Source organism: Muntiacus reevesi, chromosome 2 (genome assembly GCF_963930625.1).
Source record: "Muntiacus reevesi chromosome 2, mMunRee1.1, whole genome shotgun sequence".
NCBI classification, from domain to species: domain Eukaryota; kingdom Metazoa; phylum Chordata; class Mammalia; order Artiodactyla; family Cervidae; genus Muntiacus; species Muntiacus reevesi.
In genome coordinates, this window is record NC_089250.1 from 274,748,891 (window position 1) to 274,769,475 (window position 20,585).

Genomic DNA, 20,585 nt, shown 5'->3' on the forward strand with positions numbered 1-20,585 from the left:
GGTGGAAAAAAACCCCTTTCACCAAATGGAAAAGCTAATGAAGGAAATCCTATGCAAGCATCCCATCTCTATGATTTCAGTCCTGGGAGTGGCTTGGAACCGGCAGTCCTGTCAGGAATTGATAAGGAACGGAGGGCTCAAGAGACACAGGAAACAGCACACAAGAATCCTCCTGTGAAACACTCCCTGACAGCCCATGACTGACTCTCAGCTCCTGTGAAACATCCCCTGACAGTCCATAACTGACTCTCAGCTCCTGTGAAACATCCCCTGACAGCCCATGACTGACTCTCAGCTCCTTCGAAACATTCCCTGACAGCCCATGACTGACATTCAGCTCCTGCAAAATATCCCCTGACAGCCCATGACTGACTCTCAGCTCCTGTGAAACATTCCCTGACAGCCCATGACTGACTCTCAGCTCCTGTGAAACATCCCCTGACAGCCCATGACTAAGACTCTCAGCTCCCAAGGCAGGGGGATGGGTTCAATACCTGCTTAGAGAAGTAGATCCCACACCCCACAGCCAAAGTTTTCCAGTGTCAACAAAACCTCCCACACGGCTCTAAGATTCTGCCTGCGACAACTAAGACACAACTGAGACAAACAAATAAATCCATGTATTTTTCAAAAGAACTTTATATAACTTGGGAGAAAACCAAAAGAAGAAAAAAGATCAATCAAATAAACATTTTTCTACACACAGGGATATGTTAAAATGAGATTATACTTACTAAGAATATTAAAGCTATTCATATCAATAAAATCAAGATTATTTTTAAATGGTTAACATATATACATCTACTTGTGGCTGATATTCTTTGTACATTTTAGGTACATTTAGGGTGGAAACATACACAGCAGAATAAGATAAATTAGGACTCCTGGTTCTGAAGCTTTTCTTTCTGGAAAAACTGTATCATTTGTGTTGAGCTTTATCTTTCAACACAGTGGAAAACAGATTGGCACCATTATGATTGTTGTAAAAATTTTGAAAAAATACAAAAATATGGTAAAAAGACTGTGTCTGTGATTTAAGCATGGAGTGTTCTGGAAACATCACACGTGGGCTTGGATGATCATTATGCCTACCCCGAACACCCAGTATCTATTATCCACACAATGAGTTTTCACTCTAGGAAGCAAAGTGAAACCAAGATGGGGGAGTTTCTCCATTAACTATGAGCATTTCCACACATTCCTTATTCCTTTCTTCTACAATCTCCTTTAAAGAGAGAGGAAAGAAGTATGAACTTCATAGCCTCACGATGTCAGAGAGACGTCTCCAGAAACAGTGGACATCATTTCATCATTACACCAGATGTCATGGTGTAAATGAATCACATGAAAGATGCACGATTACTGCCTGGGCATCCTGGAATTAACAAGGAAATTATAACTTGAATCGAACATTTTAAAATGTTAATTTTATGCAAATTTAATTTCACCTATACTTCCCCTGTTTAGTATTCTCATAATGCATTTAACAAGTAAGTCTTAGCAAAGCAAAGGACAGTATCTCCCAGGTTTCTTTTTATTTCTGAACATTTTCGGAAAACCTCTGGACCACTGAGTTGAGTCACTGGGCTTCCCAGCTGGCTCAGTGGTAAAGAGTCTGCCTGCCAATGCAGGAGATGCGGCTTCAGTCTCATGGTTGAGAGAATCCCCGGGACGAGAAAATGGCAACCCAATGCAGAATTCTTGCCTGGAAAATCCCATGGACAGAAGAGAATTGTTTCTATGTATAATGGCATTTTCAAACTTGGTTTTAAATATCTAAATTGCATCCAGGTGCTAAGTCATCACTGCATTTCCTAACGTCCCTAAAATCCCAACACCAAACCACATCCGAGTGGGCGTGAGGATAAGAGTGACTCCCTATGCTGACCTCTCACAAAAAAAATATTTTGATAAAAAAAAAAAAAAAGAATATTTTGAGCTGTTCAGAGTCGCTGATTCATGTTGAGAATTTATCATGCTCCATAGAAAGTGAGGATGCAGACAATGGAGAAAAGGCTCTGGGACAGAAGAAAGTAGTCTAAGGAGCAGGTCTTCGCTATAATAAGAGAAAACGGGGGAAAATAAGTTGATAACAAATAAATTAGGAACAGAGAACTAAAGGCTTGCATATTCTCATTTGGGCATTTCAGGAGGAAAAGCAGACACAGCCAGAGACCCAGGATAGGACATTTACCTGAGAAGCTGATGTTTCCGCTTCTTGTTCCTCCTGTTCTATCTTCTCTGGGGATGTTATGCTGAGTTTTGAGAAAATGTCTGGAGGTTGTAAAGAACTCACCAGATCTACTCCTACAATTTACATTTTAAGATACCAGGATTAGCCAGTAGGTTTAATCCAGAGACTGTCCTCAGGCATGATTCTTTATTATTATATAATCCTAAGGAATGTAGAGAGAAAAAAGTAAAAAATTTGTCCTTTCTTCCTCCTTGAGCATTTTAGACTTCTCTCTCCTTGGGGACCCCTGGACTTCTTATCAGCCTACTTAGGAACTGACTCTCTCATTCCCCCCTTTTCATTTAGGAGAATTGTGTTGCCAAGGGAAAGGGGTGTTGTTTTCATTCCATAACTACCTCTGCTGTTAAGGGGCGGGGTCCCCAAATTGTTGGGACAACCTATTCTCCTAACCCTCGTATTGAGGGTCTCTGATTCAGGGGCCCCAAGTAATAGTTAGAGGAGGCTGTGGACTGAGAGGAGCTTAGAGAACCATTTTTAAACTAAAAGCTTTTAGACGGTTAGAAAATCCCATTATACAATTACAGGCAAAACAGTCATTAAACCAAGTTAAAATCAAAATGAAAAGTCACTTTATGTCTATAGTTACATCAGTCCATCTTAAGGTTGTTAGATATGACATCTAACAGTTTAAGATGAGGCATCACATGTGATTGTTTTTGACGGAACTTGCAGACTTGAAGAGTCTTTTCCTTGAAGTGGAGATGTCCACCACAGGAGGCCTTCCCCTGATGAAGAGGGGAGCACTCCACAGACCCAGCAGTTAGACTGATTGTGGAATTCAGCGTAGGAATGGGCCCAGGACAGGAAGGCAGTCTTGAGGATCAAATGGCAGACACAGGATTTTTAGAGTCAGCAGAAGTAGGCTCACATAGATTATCTGGTCCATCCTTTGGCTTGTCCAGACAGTGCCATTACAGAAGCAGATTGGGAAGATAGTGGGCCAGGGACTTCAGAAAGCACAGAGAAATTTGCCCCATGATCTAAAAGGAAATTGAGGAATGGCCTCCCAGAGTTATTAATACCCGGGGTTCCTCAGGTGTAATTAGGAGGGGAGCTTGTGTGGGGACCCCTGGGCACCTTCAGTCCTGATTGTCTTGAGAGTCCGACCCCTGAGACCTGCGCCTCTGGGGGCAGTCTCTCTTCCAGTGTGGTCCTCTGCAGACCGGACATGGAGCCAGGGGCAGCGTAGATGCCTGAGGGCAAACCCGCTTGAGGTGCCCCTCCTTTCCACAGTAATAGCAACTCCATCCCTTTTCACCTGGGTCCCTCGGGGCATCTTTCTCAGGCTGTTTAAGAACGGTTTTCATAGCCATTGCGAAGGCTTCCACCTGTTCCTTTGTCTTTTTCTGTCTTTCTTTCTTTTCCTCATAATCCCTACCATAATAGACTGTCTGAGCCAGTTGGAACAGATTATCTAAAGACTGATTTGGTCCATATGATGGTTTTAATAGCTTATGGCTGGTACCTAGACTGAGTGAGAAATCTATCCATTAAGATCACTTGTCCCTCTTCACTTTTGGTATCAATCTCAGCGAATCTGCTTCTCTCCGTCTGTCTAGGAATTTACCAGCAACTTCCTTCTCCTCCTGTGCTATGTCTGCCAATTTGCCAGAGTTTAAAGCCTTAGTTTAATGGGCTTCCTGGTGGCTCAGACGGTAAAGCGCCTGCCTGCAATGCTGAAGACCCAGGTTCAATCCCTGAGTCAGGAAGATCCCCTAGAGAAGGAAATGGCAACCCACTCCAGGACTCTTGCCTGGAAAATCCCATGGACAGAGGAGCCTGGTAGGCTACATTCCATAGGCTCACAAAGAGACGGACACGACTAAGCGACTTTACCTTAAAGGTTTAGCACACCCCTGCCTGAGTCCTTCAAGAATATATCTGACAAAATGACTCTGATCCCATCTTCCTTTAGCTGTGTTGTAGTTCCAGTCTGGTTCTGTAATTGGACCACCTGATTCCCAGCGGGGAGGGCGGTTATCTCCCTCTTCCCTGCTGATTCATTACCGAGCCATTCATCTCCATAAGCAACTGCTTTTCCCAAAACTTTTTTGAGTCAGGAGTCAGCATTTGTCCCAAGATATATATCACATCCTTCCAAGTAAGATCATAAAGCAGAGTAACACCTTTAAAAGCTCTAACATATTTTTCTGGGTCCTCTAAATAGTTTCCCAGATCCTCCCTGATTTATTGTATTTCTTGATTAGAAAAAGGCTTATTAGCTCTCATAGACTGATTATTTCTCCCAGTGGGTTCTTCATGAAGAGGTAGCCTCTTCATGTGTGGCTGTTCCTCGGTCTCCCTGGCTGCTCTGCATATATGATCCCAGGCATAGATTGGAGAAACCTGCTTTTCTTTACCTTTGTCTCCTGTCCTCCATCTCATCTAGCAAGGTAGGAGGACAGGAGGGAGCTGAAGGTTTCACAGCCAAATCTATACCCTTTGAACATAAGTCTGGCATTTTGCAGAGGGAAAAGAGCAACACATGTGCTACTTCTACCCATTTCCCTTGTTTTCTACAGAACCAATCTAATTGTAAAACAGTGATTATACTTAAGAGACCCTCCAACCGGACACCGTTCGCCACCCTCCAGTGGGTACCGCGGCCATGCAGTATCACATAGGAAGACCAGGTGTGTCTTCTTTAAGCCCTGGGGATCAAATCTATCCCAGTTTTTCAGGATACAGTTCAAAGGAGTGAGGCTGCAATTGTTAGCTCCCATCTGTAAGAGAGAAAAAAAGCGAACAGCACCATCTTTCTACCGGAGGCGCCCCTCCCTGCTCTAGATGGGGGTGTAGACAGTGTGTACACCACAGCTTCCATTCCCTGGTCGGACTTATTCTGTCCCTTACCGACCCAGGGGCCGTACTTGTTCCTCCCGGTTCTACCACCAAGACGGGGTGGAGAGGCACCAGGGGTAGACCTGATGGCTTCCCTGACTGACGTCCAGTGCCTCACCATTGAAACCTTGCTTGCCTCTGATGCCACCGGGGGTGCAATCAGAATAAGCTCTGGAACACCTCCCAGGCTAAACCGCTGGGGGAAACAGTGGTCACCTGAGTATCTGTGCACGACCCTGAGTATACTCCTGACCACAATAAAACCGATATGAACAGAAAACTGAGATGTTACTTCCAAGCGTCACCTCACCAGTATACGAGGCTGCTCTGGTCCAATAAGAGCCCGTGTTATCAAAGGGAAAAAAGAAACCCATTGCAGTTCCAATCTGAGTGACCTTTAACCTCAGAGATGCTCTTGTAGCTAGAGCTCCATCTAACTTCCGATCTTTTGATTCCTATCACGGCTAGGTGCTTCCTGAGTACCAATCCAAGTGTGAGATCTAAGTCACAGTGCCAGTACAGATCACAAGACCCTTGAAAGTCTATGATGTGACAGAATAGGTTAGTACTTCTAATTTCCAAGGAGTTATGAAATGGCCAAAGAGACCAAAAGTCTGACTGAGAAAGGAGAGTTCAGTCCACATGTTTAGCCCATCTCTGGTCAGTCCCTGAAGGAAACGCTGGGTGCCTCTTTGCATTGGCAGGTTGGTATAAATCCCCGACAGGTTTCTGCCATCAGCCCTATGAGGTCACCACAGAACCGCAGAGCAGTTCACTTGCTTCATGCAGGGCATTTCATTCATTCACGCAAGCACACCAAAGAATTAGTAAAGTACAGCAGAAAACGTGTTCGCTAGGAGAACTAGAGCTCCAAGCACCCTTCCCTTGTCCTGAAGAATCCCCGATGAGCCCCCAAGATGATAGGTTATTGCTGAATCATGCAAAGAGGCTGGGGTTCTTGGCCTCTGGAGAATTCAATCTGGGGCCAGAGACAAGGCTTGATTACTCAGACCTTCTATGTAGTAAAGTTTTATTAAAGTATAAAGGAGACAGAGAAAGCTTCTGACATAGACATCAGAAGGGGACAGAAAGAGTATCTGCTTGCTAGTGTTAACAATGGAGTTACATACTCTCCAATGAACCCAAGGAATGTCTGGAGGTTGTAAAGACCTCACCAGATCTACTCCTATAATTTACATTTTAAAATAACAGGATTAGCCAGAAGGTTTAATCCAGAGACTGTCCTCAGGCAGGATACATTATTATTTTTTTTTTTTTAGGATACATTATTGTTATATAATCCTAAGGAATGTAGAGGAAAGAGAAAAAGTTTGTCCTTTCTTCTTCCTTGAGAATTCCAGACCCTTCTTTCCTTGGGGACCCCCAAGCTTCTTCTCAACCTGCCTAGGAAATCACTCTCTCACTACAGACAGAAAGACCTTGAAAAGCTGAGAGAAGAATGACCGCTCCTGTCCTCTGTCTCAGGAGAGATTCAGGAACAATCAGTTCCTACCTGGAGACCAGCCTGTGAGCTAATTTCTTGATTGTTTTCTCCGCAGAGATAGCTGCTAACACTCTGCTCACACAGACGGTGTGAACTGACTGACTTCCCCGGTCCAAATCCAGCTAGACCAACCCTGCGGCCTCTCCTTGGACTGAAGCTGGGCCTCAGCTCTCACAAATGGACCAGGAGCCACGTCCTTATCCCGGCCCTCCCCTTAGAATGCCCTGGAGCACATACAACACACCACACTGATGCTCCCACAGGACCAAAATAGAACTCCGTTGGGAGGGCATCAGTGAGGTCATTTCCTGTCACTGGTCACATGATCCTGATGGGAAACCAGATGGAAACCTCTTGGCTAAAGATTCTTTCTGAACCATTTAAATGAATACAAATCCCTGGTGCCCAGGTCCCCACTCCAAGAAGTTATGAATCTGCAGGTCTACAGTGGGGCCATGAAAGGAGTCATCAGCAAATCCCATTTTGTTCTGATGTTTCTCCAAAACCAATATTCAGGAGCCCTGAGCTCAAAGCCTCACACTAAGCACACGTAAGACCTCTCTGTAGGGGAGGATTTAGGGCAGGAGTTTCTGAGAGAGGTCAAAGCTGGAATCAGTCAGAGAAAACAGGAGTACTTGCAGTTCAGCTTTTATAAGTTACCCTGAGTAAAGTGCCTCGGACTCCCTAGGCTGAGTGTGGATTAATCCATTCAAACCAAGACAAGGATTCTGGTGAGCACTGTATGGATTATTTGAGTGCTGAATTACATTCACTTCAAATAATCTCAAATCCTGTCATTATTAACAAACATACATACATTGCTAAGAATTGTAACTTTCTAACCATAAACCTTCATCTCGTGATTCATGCTAATATATCCATTTTCTATGTGTTTTAACTATGGAGTACTCCCTACAGTCATTCTCCTTCAGAGAAACTTCTGAAAACAAAACCAATGAAATGCCTTCTAGTATGCAATCTCTGATATTTACTTTGATCTAACTTTTGATTAACAACCTTTCTACATATTTGTAACATCACTTCCATAGGTTTCTTATATAAACTCTTGTGTTTTCTGATGCATGTTCAGAGCAAACCTCTTCCATCACTTGTTCCATTACTAGGGTTTCTTTCCAGTGTGTGTTCTCAGATGTTTAGTGAGATTACCACCATGACTAAGGGTTTGCCAAATTCTGTACATTTATAAGGTTTCTCTCCAGTATGAACTTACAAATATGTAGTAAGATTTGAGCTCCGATTAAAGGTTTTGCCACATTCTGTACATTTATACGGTCTCTCCCTAGTATGGATTCACCGATGTTTAGTAAGATTAGAACCCGTAAAGAAGGCCTTGCCACATTCTGTACATTTATAACATCTATCCCCAGGATGAATTTGGTGATGTTGAGTAAGGGCCGGATTCGTAGTAAAGCCTTTGTCACATTCTTCACATTTATAAGGCTTCTGTCCAGTATGAATTTGCTCATGTTGAGTAAGTTGCAAGCACTGAATAAAGGCTTTGTCACATTCTTTACATTTATAAGTCTCTCTGCAGTATGAATTTCCTAATGTCAGGTAAGATGTGAGCATTCAATAAAGGTTTTGTTACATTCTTAGCATTTATAAGACTTCTCTCCAGGATGAATTCGCTGATGTCGAGTAAGATGTGAGTATCGAGTAAAGGCTTTATTACATTCTTGACATTTATAAGGTCTCTCCCCAGAATGAATTCGCTGATGTTGAGTAAGTTGCCAGCACTGAATAAAGGCTTTGCTACATTCTTTACATTTATAAGGTCTCTCCCCAGAATGAATTCCCTGATGTCGAGTAAGACCTGAGCAATGATGAAAGGCTTTGTTACATTCTTACATTTATAAGACTTCTCTCCAGTATGAATTCCCTGATGTCGGGTAAGATCAGAACAACGAATAAATGCTTTGCTACATTCTTGACATTTATAAGGTCTCTCCCCAGAAAAAATTAGCTCATGTCCAGTGAGAAGTGAGGGACGACGAAAGGCTTTGTCACATTCTTTACATTTATAAGACTTCTCTCCAGTATGAATTCGCTGATGTCGAGTAAGATGCGAGTATCGAATAAAGGCTTTGTTACATTCTTGACATTTATAAGGTCTCTCCCCAGAATGAATTCGCTGATGTCGGGTAAGATCTGAACACTGAATAAATGCTTTGCTACATTCTTTACATTTATAAGGTCTCTCCCCAGAATGAATTCGCTCATGTAGAGTAAGATGTGAGGGAAGAGAAAAGGCTTTGTTACATTCTTTACATTTATAAGGCTTCCTTCCAGTATGAATTCGCTGATGATGGGTTCGCTGTGAGTAAGAGATAAAGGCTTTGCCACATTCCGTACATTTATAAGGTTTCTCTCCAGTATGATTTCGCTGGTGTTCAATAAGATGGGAGTTGTAAGTAAAGGCTTTGCCACATTCTGCACATTTATAATGTCTCTCCCCAGAATGAATTCGCTCATGTCCAGTAAGAAGTGAGGGATGACTAAAGGCTTTGTTACATTCTTTACACTTATAAGGTCTCTCCCCAGAATGAATTCGCTGATGTCGAGTAAGATTTGAGCACTTGGTAAATGTTTTGTTACATTCTTTACATTTATAAGGTCTCTCCCCAGAATGAATTCGCTCATGTCTAGTAAGAAGTGAGGGACGACTAAAGGCTTTGTCACATTCTTTACATTTATAAGGCTTCTCTCCAGTATGATTTCGCTGGTGTTCAATAAGATGGGAGTTGTAAGTAAAGGCTTTGCCACATTCCGCACACTTATAAGGTTTCTCTCCAGTGTGAATTCGCTGATGCTGAGAAAGAACTGAGCGATGCTTAAACACTTTGCTACATTCTGTACATTGGAAAGGTTTCCTTCCTGTATGAATTTTCTTATGTCTCCTTAGATGGCATGATTTACTAAACAGTTTCCCACATATCTTACACTTGTTTTCTTTCTGTGAATTCTGAACAGTCTGTGGTTGAGTAAGTTCTGAAGACTGATTAGAAACCATACCATATTCAGTACAACTCCTCCCTTCAGTACAAGTACTCTTAACGAGAGAAAAACCTGACATTTGATCAAAGGTATTGCTACATGTATTACTTTTAGAATTCTTGTTTGAAGATTCGGGTCCCTGATGTTTCTTAAGACTGGAGTCCACTTCAACTATATATCCAATTGCATTTCTTGAATGCCTTCTCAGTCCACCAAAAATACTCTTGTAATTATTGGAGCTGGAGCTCTTACTAAAGGTTTGACTCATTTCATTGCACATGGAAAGTTGTTGTGTACTGAACATATCACAATATGTATTGAACAACGATGGTTGGATTGCATCTCTTCCAGTATCACCAACATTATACATCTTGGAATGGAGAGAAAATATCTCTTGGGGGAAGAAAAATGAGCCCCTGCTCATGGATCCCTCAAATTGATTAGATTGTGAGTTTTCCCACTCACTGTTAAATTGTAGGTGTTCAGACATGCTTGAATGTATGTTTAGTCGAAGCCTATGTTCAGAATTGTTTGAATGAATATTTGCAATAGAGACTAGATTACCTCCCAGATTTTCCATGTTTCCTTTTAGAGAACATGTATGTTTCAAAAAAGGATGGAAATCTTTTCTTAAACACTTACACATCTTGGCAAATGTTGAAGACTGAAGTGGGTGTTTCTCCCAACTTGACTCAGGTCGCTCAATTCTTTTTCCAGTAATGTTAGCAATCTGTGTAACTGTCTCCATTTCTTTAAGTCCATATAAAGATCCTCTCTGTCTTTCATATACCCATGTACATTCCCAGTCGTCCCTTAAATTTAAGTTTCTGTGGTGATACATTTGATATATTCCTAGGTGTGCTTTTGGGAACACATCTTCTAATGCTGGATTCTTTGGCATCAAATCCTGGGTGTCTTGTGGAGACAAGGCTGAAAGATATCAAATAACAAGTAATTTCCCCTGCTATTCTCAGTGAATATCTTTAAACATTTAGAGAAAGTTGATGACCATAGCTAGATTAAAACTAAAATAGAGAAAAATAGAGATGGAAGCATCAAGATGCCAGAGGATTAGGCAGATGTGGAGACCATCTCTGTCTCCACAAACGAATCAGAAATGAAACAATTCTCACAGAGACCAGCTGAACACTAGCAGAGACCACTTGAAATCTAAAGAAACAAGAAAGATTCCTGCTGAGCCAGGTAGGACAATAGAAAGAAGAAGGAAAAGGAAGGGAGAGGAAGTGGGATGGGGCCTGCAACCTGGGGGGACATGAAAGTGAGGCGCAGTCTCCACATTCGGGGAAGCCCCTCATCGGGCACTCAGTTTGGACAGGAGAGCCTCATTCTGTGTGGAGAGAACATGGCAACCAGCGTGTGGCAGCAGGACACGGTGAGACCTGCACACGGGGTCCTGACCCTGCTCTGCCCACCCAGCCTGAGAGGCATGTCCACCACTGCAGACAAGGGCTGGGTGCTGAAATGTGGTGTTCGGAGAGCAGACCCAGGCAGAGGATTGAGGTTGGCTGTGAGGAAATATCCTGAAGCGATGGGGCTGTGGGAAGAGCTCTGCAAAGGGGATGCTTGTGGTGGAAGCCTGAACCACCTGAGAGCAGAGTGGCATTAGTGAGTGATGCCCAAAGAAGAAGCCCATTGCACCCCTTGTCCCTTCTGCTGAACCTGCTCGCCCAGGACTATGAAGAACTCCAACCATGTAGGACTTTTGAGCCCCCAGGCACGGCCTCCCCCATCTACATCCTCCACAATCAGCAGACTCCTGCGCTATAGGGCAGCTCAGAAGACACCTGTGAGTTGTCCACACGCTCAGATGGAGCTGAAAGCACAGCTGAGCCCCAGGGATGAAGAAGAAAAGCTGACACCTCTCCCTGCAGCAACAGAAGCCACGGTCTCACACCCACGACCGGCTATGTAACCTCAGCCCCTACAGAGCATCTGAATCACCTACCAGCGCTCTCTCAGTCAAGTTAGGGGCAGTTCTAGCTGCTGTAAACTCTGTGGGCTCCCACAGAAGGGGGCTGGGCCAGGACAGAGCCTGAGCTGCCCCCGAGCACCACAGCAGGCCCAGCTCCACATTGATTGCAATCCCACGACTTGACTTCACTGAATCTATGCTGGTAACCTTGTGAAAACAACATCTGTGAGATCCCAGGGTGATGTGCCATTCTGCCCATGGTTAAGGTGGGGCCAAGAGCAGTGCCTACACTACATCACATGAGAGCCGGTAGAATGCATGGGAGGAGGAACCAGAGCACATCCTGAGTGAAGATCCCCAGAGGAGTAATACTCAGCGACTTTTCTCCATGTGCGGTGCTCCTGTCCCACCTGCCTCGCAACACAGTTCAGAATCACAGCTAAGATTCAGGTCTGGGGGCTCTATTCCACCACACAGGGGGTAGGCACCACCAGAGAGAGGGCAGAAACAACCACAGAACAATGGGGAAGCAGCCCTGAATATCCACAGCAGACCCTGGTCACGGTTAACAGCAATCAAAGCCCAGATCAAGAGGATAAGGGCACAAACCTTGGGACCAACTTCCTCCACCAAGGTGCAGAGACCAGAAGGAGGACTAACTAGGTTCCTGTAGCCTTCAAAAGAGAGACCACAAACTGAAGCTGGACAAAATGTTATGGCAAAGACATAGGTTACAGGGGAAGAAACAAGATAAAAGCCTCCAATCACCACTGAATTCAGGGGTGACAGGCAATCTAGTGATTACTTCCTGCTTTTAGTCCTCTTCAGTGCAGACAGCAAACACTTTCACAAATCCTAGGTGCCTAGTAATTCTTAAATCCACTTCTTGCTATACAAGTTTCTGAGAATTGTCTATTAGATGTTTCAATCTAAAAATCATAAATGATAGTGACAGAGAACTAATCAGAAACTGAGGACACATAAGACATTGTCAACGAAGCTGAATACAAATAAGATAAACTTAATAAAGTACTAGTTTCAAGAAATTAAATAAGAGACACTTTAAAACCATGACTGAAAGAGGGAATTCTACTCATTGCTCTGTGGAGACCTAAGTGGGAAGGAAATCAATAGAACGGTAAAAACTAGAGATCTCTTTAAGAAAATTAGAGGTACCAGGAATATTTCAAACAAAGATGGTAACAATAAAGGACAGAAACGGGATGGACCTAAAAGCAGCAGAAGATATTAAGAGAAGTTGGCTAGAATACATGGAAGAACTATACAAAAAAGATCTAATGACCAAGATAACTGCGATGGTGTGATCACTCACCTAGTAACAGACATCCTGGCATCCACAGTCAAGTAGGACTTAGAAGGCATGAAGACCAACAAAACTAGTGGAAGTGATGGAACTCCAGCTGACCTATTTCAAGTCCTAAAAGATGATAATGCTAAAGTTCTGCACTAGATAAGCCAGCAAATGTTGACCACTCAGCAGTGGACACAGGGCTGGGAAAGGTCAGTTCACATGCCAATCACAAAGAAAGACAACGCCAAGGAAGGCTCAAACAGCTACACAACTTCCCTCTTTTCAAACAGTAATAAAGGCTCAAATATTTTCCTGGCAAGGCTGCAACAGTACGCGACCCGAGAGCTTCCAGATGTTCAAGCTGGATTTAGAAACGGCAGAGGAACCAGAGATCAAATTGTCAACATCCCTTGGACCATATAAAAAGCAAGAGAGTCCTGGGAAAGCAACTACATCTTTATTGGCTACCCCACAGTCTTTGATTGTGAGGATCACAAGAAACTGGAAAATTTTCAAGAGATGGGAACACCAGACTACCGTACCTGCCTCCTGAGACATCTGTATGCATGTCAAGAAGCAACAGTGAGAACTGGATATGTGACAATGGACTGATTCCAAATTGGGAAAGGAATACGTCAAGGTTGTACATTGTCACCCTGCTTACTCAACTTATATGCACAGTACACATGCAACATATCAGGTTGGACGAAGCACTAATTGGAATCAAGATTTCAGGGAGAAATATTCATAATCTCAGATGTACAGATGACACCACCCTTATAGCAGAAAGCAAAGAGGAACTGAGGAGTCTCTTGAAGAAACTGAAAGAAGAGGGTGAAAACGCTGAAAAACTCAGCCTTCACAAAATGAAGATCATGGCACCAGTCAGATCGTTTCATGGCAATCGGCAGGAGAAACAGTGAAAGCACTGACTTTATTTTCTGGGTTCCAAAATCACTGCAGATGGTGACTACAGCTATGAAAGTAAAAGACGCTTGCTCCTTGGAAGAAAAGCTATGACCAAAGCAGGCAGGATATTAAAAAGCAGAAACATTACGTTGCTGACAGAGGTTCATCTAGTCAAAGCTATGGTTTTTCCAGTAGTCATGTATGGATGTGAGAGTTGGACCATGAGGAAAGCTGAGTGCCAAAGAATTAATGCTTTTGAACTGTGGTGTTGGAGAAGACTCTTGAGAGTCTCTTGGACTGCAAGAAGAACACATCACTCCATCCTAAAGGAAATAGGTTCTGAATATTCATTGGAAGGACTAATGCTGAAGCTCTGATGCTCTGGCCACCTAATGCAAAACACTGACTCACTGAAAAAGATCCTGATGCTGGGAAAGACTGAAGATAAGAGAAGGGGATGACAGAGGATGAGATGGTCAGATGGCACCACTAACTCGATGACCAACAGTTTGAGCAGGCTCTGGGAGTTGATGATGGACAGGGAAGCCCGGCTTGCTGCAGACCATGGATTGCAGAGTCAGACTCGAATGAGAAACTGAACTGAAGTGACTGATATGTATAATTGATACTCTTTTCTCTATAGGAGGACAAAATTGGAAAATAGCTATATTCCAATTAGAACATTTAAAAAAGATTTCTTTATATAACCTAAAAATTGTCATAGTTTGGATCAACTACTAATAATATAGTGGAACATGTGCCAAGAGTTTATGCCAATTTCTCTTAAAATTCTATCAGGTAATAGAATATAAAAAATTATTTTAGCAAGTTAGAATTAGGGCAAATACACTTAAGATATTAAATATGAGATCATATAAGTGAAAGAGAAACTTTGAAGTCAACCTGAGATGTGCATTCTTTCATTTTTATGAAGTTTTGTTTTCTGCAGGGAAAAATTACTTGAATTTGAAATTTGTATAGAAGGTCCTATGTGTCATTCCCTGTGGATAGGAAATTATAAACCAGAGGACAAAAATCCATCCCCAGTATTCCTAGAAGTTTGGTAGTTTGTCTACCACTCCACTCACACACACACATTTCTGTCTAGAGGTAGAAGGAAAGTTGAAAAGGAGTGTCACATATTTACTCAGAAATTGGCAGAGTTTTCCTAGGGCCCCCAAGTAATGGAAGAGCAATGAGTGAATACAATTTGTCACAAGCCAAGAGGAGACTTTTAGTTCACACTGTGGTGGAGAAAACTAATCACTGGAGATAAATTCATGAATGATTTAAGAGACAGAATGGGTCAGGTGATACCGTTCTATGACAGTAGCATACACAAACCCAGGTTTTCAAACCATTTCCATTGAAGCAAATCTTCCAAAGCAATGTGATGAAGGATGAGTTCCTTGCTGCTCCTTGGACCACTCACCTGAGTCATCATCTCCATCCTTTCATACCTACCTGGGTAAATGGCTGTTGTCTCCATTCTCCTTATATTCGTGGGGTCCTTCAGTTGCTCCAGAAAGGCGACCAGCTCCAGCTTAGAGACAAGCCCTGTTGATCAGAGAAAGGAAAATTTGTGTTGTTAGAGATTCTTCAGTATCAAATCCAAAATGTATTCAGGTGAGACGAGAACGCATTTTGCTCTAGAAAATGATATCCAGAAATACTTTATTCAAAGTCGCTATACAATTCTAACAAACACCTAACAATCAGATCCTGAGATTCTGGTCAAGTAGTACTAAGGCAAAAGTAAATGGTGTCAATGTGAAATTAAGAGAGTGTGTAACTATTTAATACCACAGAACTTACACATATACCAGTAACCTAGAATGAAGGAGGCGGAGTACATCAAGGAAGAAAACCCTCACCAGCATATGGAATCATGAAGCCCTTCTTTCTAAACTCACAGATACTGATTTCCCCCTAGAAAGCAGAGATCTGGAACTACTGTGGGAAGCAGAAAATTTCAGAAGACATTCTTGAAATGCAGGAACCAAAACCTAGTGGGTAGGTGAGTGATTCTGGAAGGCAGTTATCCTCACCCAAGGAGGCCAGGTTCCCGTAATTCTCTAACATCACGTCCGTGTACAATTCCCGCTGACCGAGGTCCAGGCATTCCCACTCCTCTTGAGTGAAGTCTATGGCCACATCCCGGAACGTCAGCAGTCCCTGAAATACAAAGCACAGAGGGCATGTGGCCGTGGGAAGACTTCCTTATGTGACCCAAGGTGAAAACAGCAAGTTCAGAGACCTAGTCGTGAAGTAGTGGCTTGGCTGGTATTACAAAATATATTTTTTACACAATAATCCTTTCTACCCAATTTCTAATGTGAAGAAAAGAGGATGATTTATGATCCACAAGTCATTAGAGAAAGTATTCTCATCTGAAAGAGAAATTATAAAATCATCAGAGCAACATTAGCAGATTTACTTTTCAGTGTTCTACTCCTGTGAAACAGGCTAAATTGTTTATCAAAGAAACAGAAAAAAAAAAAAATTAAGTGTATTCTGAGCCAAGAGTTCTGAAGTGGGGCCAAATTGCCACATTTTTAGCAAGGTTATTTGAGTTAGTAATGTTGAAAATTCTGCTCGATGAATGACGGTTTTGAAGCTCAATGAAATAGAATAGTAACGTAAGAATTCATACTTAAGTTGCAACAGTAACTGTTTTACAGATTTTAATGGGCCTAATAGGATAGTCTGGAAGCCTTCCCAAGTGGCAGGCATCCTTTGAATTAGCAGGAGTGGGGGAAGATTGTTCCTTTCCACCCGTGAGAAACAGGAGTACTCAGAAGGGAATCCTTGAGGATATTCAGGAGTGGGGGAAGCTTGGTTCCCTCCATACCTCAGAGATTAGGTTAGTTAGAAATAATGAATATCAGTAATGTTGCTCTTATACCTTTTGGCAGATATTAACAAACAGCCATTAAATGGCAGAGCTTAAACTTTACTTCAGCTTAGGTACTTCAGATTTTAACTAAGAAAACACAGACAGATTCACAGAGACAATGCTAAGAAAAGGTGATAGAAGTTCCTGTAACTGTAAAGAACACTAAAGCCAGGAAAAGTTTTAGTCGCTCAGGCCTGTCCAATTTTTTGTGACCCATGAACTCTTAACTTGCCAGGTTCCTCTGTCCAAGAAATTCCCAAACAGGAATGCTGGGGTGGGTAGACATTCCCGTCCACAGAAGTTCTATGAAAAAAACTAACCAGAAAAAGAAGAAGAAGAAGAAATAATTGATCAAGTCTTGTTTATATTTTCAAGCATACATTCCAGTTCAGTTCAGTCGCTCAGTCAGGTCCGACTCTTCAGGACACCATGGACCACAGCACGCCAGGCCTCCCTGTCCAACACCAACTCCCAGAGCCTACTCAGTTTATCTCACTGAGGACTGACCCACACTTCAATAGGGCTGTATGCTCATTAAGGGTAAGAGAGAAAAAGTTTCATGTCATTAAACTCAGGTAATTTAGAATGGATTCAAAATGTACATAATGTTTGAGGATGATATTCTTTATTTAAAATGAGCTGTATTTTAAATTTTGATACAGATGAGCATAGATGAGGACTAATTAGATTCTTGTAAACATTTTGGAAAATACAAAACTGTGATGACACTCTGTGATGTGAGCATGGAGTGTACTGGAAAAGATCAGACCTGGGCTTGGGATGAAAACCCCCACTCCCCAAACCCAGCACCTCTGCTAAACACATCTGAGTGTTCATTTTCCAAAGCAGAAAGAAACAAAGAAGACATGAAATTACTCCATTAATTGTGACAGTTTAGGTACATCCCTCACTTTTTCTTTCCAAGAAACTTGTTAAAGTCAAATGGAAAAAGCAAACTCATAGAATGGGAATCTCACAAAAACACCTAAACCAGTGAAAATGAGTCATGGGGCAAGAAGTACATGGAAGAATGCATTATCACTGCATGGGTATTTTGTCACTATTATGGAAACTATGATCTGAATCTATCATTAGAAAATGTTAGTTGGGGGACTTCGTGATGATCAAGTGACTAAGACCCTGAGCTCCCAGTGCATGGAGCTCTGGTTCTTCCCCTCATCAGGAAACCAGATCCCACATGCTGTAGCTAAGAGTTTACATGTCACAACCAAGGAATCTGAAAACTACAAGGATGACTGAAGATCCTACCTGCCACAAAGAAGACCCGGTGCAGCCAAAAAAATAAATATTTTTAAAAGGTGTTTTATGCAAATTTCACTTCATGTATGGCTTCCCTGATCTGTAGCCTAATACTACATCTATGTAGTTAGTCTCACTTATCGATATAGAGCAGTCTCTGCAACGGTTTTATTTCTTAAACTTCTCTGAAGAACTGTGGACCACTGAGTTCACTCTATTTATAAGGACAATCTAACTCCTGCTCTAATGAGCTGAAGCTGCATCCAGATGTAAACTCATCTCGGCATTTCCCCTACTTCACTATGATCCTAACACCAGACCACATCCCAATGGGAGTCTCTGGTAGCAGTGCCTCCCGTGTTGATCTCGCCCTAAGGGCATATAGTGAAGAACTGAACGTCACTAATTCATGTTGAGAATTCATTAGGCTCTAGAGAAAGCCAGGATGCAGAAAGTGGATAACAGGCTCTGGGATTTAATGGAGAAGTTAGTCTAAAGAGCTGCTCTTCACTATACTAAGAAAAAAATGAAAAACTAAGAGGTAGATAACAACAAACCACCCACGGAGAAAACTTAGAATCAGAGAACGAAAGGTTTTCAGGTTCTCAGCCCAGGCATTTCAGGAGGAAAAGCAGCAGAGCCCCAGACCCGGACAGGAAATTTACCTGAGAAGCTGCCATTTCCTCCTCTTCTTCCTGCTGCTCTGAGTCTTCTCTGGGGATGTTGTGTCGCAAACTCACATCCACAGGTTGAGAAAATACCTTCAAAGGCATCGACACAGCTCTTTCATCTGCAACTGCTGCAGTGAAAATGAGCAAAAAAGGTTCTGGTCTTTCCCGCCCTTTTCTGAGCCTTTTTTGGGCTTCCTCCGTTCCTGATCGGTAGGCGGCAATCAAGACTAATCTGACATGTTAATCACATTCTGTGCTGGGTGCTTACCTTTGGTGCATTCTCTTTGCAGACCACCCCTGAGAGTTCTCCTTCCGTTTTGCATTCCAGAGAGCAGGTCGCAGCACAATTGACGTGAGACAATGGACCTGACTACTGGGCTAGCTGACAGACATCTGAGGGTGTTTGAAACATGAGGGTGAAGACCCGCATTTAGGAGCCCTGAGCTGCAGCCTCACACCCCGCACTCCTGAGACCTCTGCGGGCGGGAACTTCTAGAAACAAAGGAAGTCGGGCAGATTGCCTGGGGTGGGCCTCTTTCTAGGATGGGTGTGGCCCTCCACTGCCTCTGCCTCTGCCCTTGGGGGAGGGGTGGTGGGAATGTCTGCTTGGTGGGAAGCAACTGGGGGCCTTGTGTTTCTGCAAAGCTTTGCTCTCCGAATTCTTCCCAAAGATGCCTTGCCTTTAGCACTAAGTCCGACACTTTGCCTCCCCCTGGACTGTAGCCCGCCTGGCTCCTCTGCCAGTGGGGACTCTCCAGGGAAGAATACTGGAATGGGTTGCCATGCCCTCCTCCAGGGGATCTTCCTGACCCAGGAATTGAACTCACATCTCTTGGTGTCTCCTGCATTGACAAATGGTTCTTTACCACTAGTGCCACTTGGGAAACCACAGGGTACCCTGAGTACTTAGGTTTTTCTACTACCCTCTGCAGCCTGGGGACACAAGTTTTCACAAAATGATTTGAACTGTGCCCACCTGTTTGCAAGCGAGGGACCTCCAACTTCAGAGACCAGGAGGCTGGAGTGTTTCAGTCATTGCAGAAACCAAGCACCAACACTTGGAGAGTTGGAGAACTCAGGTTTACTCTGCCGGGGGCCAGAGGAGTTAACACTCCAAGTTCTGAGCCCCAAAGGGGTTACAGAGATTTTATACGTGAACAGGCATGATTAAGAGAGTTTGCAGGTTTGCAGGGGCTAGGGCCATTGCAAAGAGGAGGACAAGGATGAGTTAGATTAATTCTAGTTCCTAGTATTGTGAGTCCTCACAATATGAGACCTTCGTGATCATGACTTTACAAAAGGGAAGCTAAGTTACAGAGGCAAAAGGAGAAGGAGGCTATGAAAAAATCTGTAGTTTTCCCTCTTCATTGCACACTCTTGCTGCTTCTATCACTCATTGTAGAAAGCATCATCTCATGTTTGATAGGACATTCAGAGCTCCCCGTCGTTTAGTGGACTATATTGAGCTATTAACATTTGTAACTTTATGGATTCCACTCGAGAGGTGATGAACTGGGTAATAACTTTGAGAATACAAGGGCCACAAAAAGGGCCTGAAAGGACATGAAGAGAGTACCGGTTAATGGGAGAGGCCACAATTCCCAGCTCCAGGTACTGTTCCAATTACCCCAGGAATTTGCTAGTTCCTCTCTGCTTTTCATGATTCATTCCCTTAGCTGTTGGGCCATGTCTCTGACTATTCCTAATTGGTTTCCACAAAAGCAGCGTTCTTCGTTCAAGAAGAGGCAGAGTCCTGCCTTTTCAGCTGTCAGTAGGTGGAGCCCTCTCCCATTCTTTAAAACACCTCAGCCAAGAAATCTAGCTGCTACTGTAAGGCCCTCAAAATGTGGCTACTCTCTCAATGTTGTCTGTGTTGTAGCCACGCGTTCTGGGAAGCAAACTCATTCAGAAGGACAACGCAGATCGTGGAGTGCAGTTTATGACACCAGCGGGGCCAAGGCAGAGTCTCCTCTTAGCCAAGGACCCCAAC

The 20,585-nt window shown here is 43.1% G+C and overlaps 1 protein-coding gene and 1 pseudogene across 1 annotated transcript in view; both read right to left on the reverse strand.

The window, feature by feature from the left end:
- The window catches only part of LOC136157635 (zinc finger protein 420-like), a 132,950-nt gene that overhangs the window by 98,456 nt on the left and 13,909 nt on the right, over positions 1-20,585 (reverse strand). The gene's annotated exons all lie outside the window — the stretch shown is intronic.
- On the reverse strand, positions 1,974-16,950 carry LOC136159529 (zinc finger protein 665-like; annotated as a pseudogene).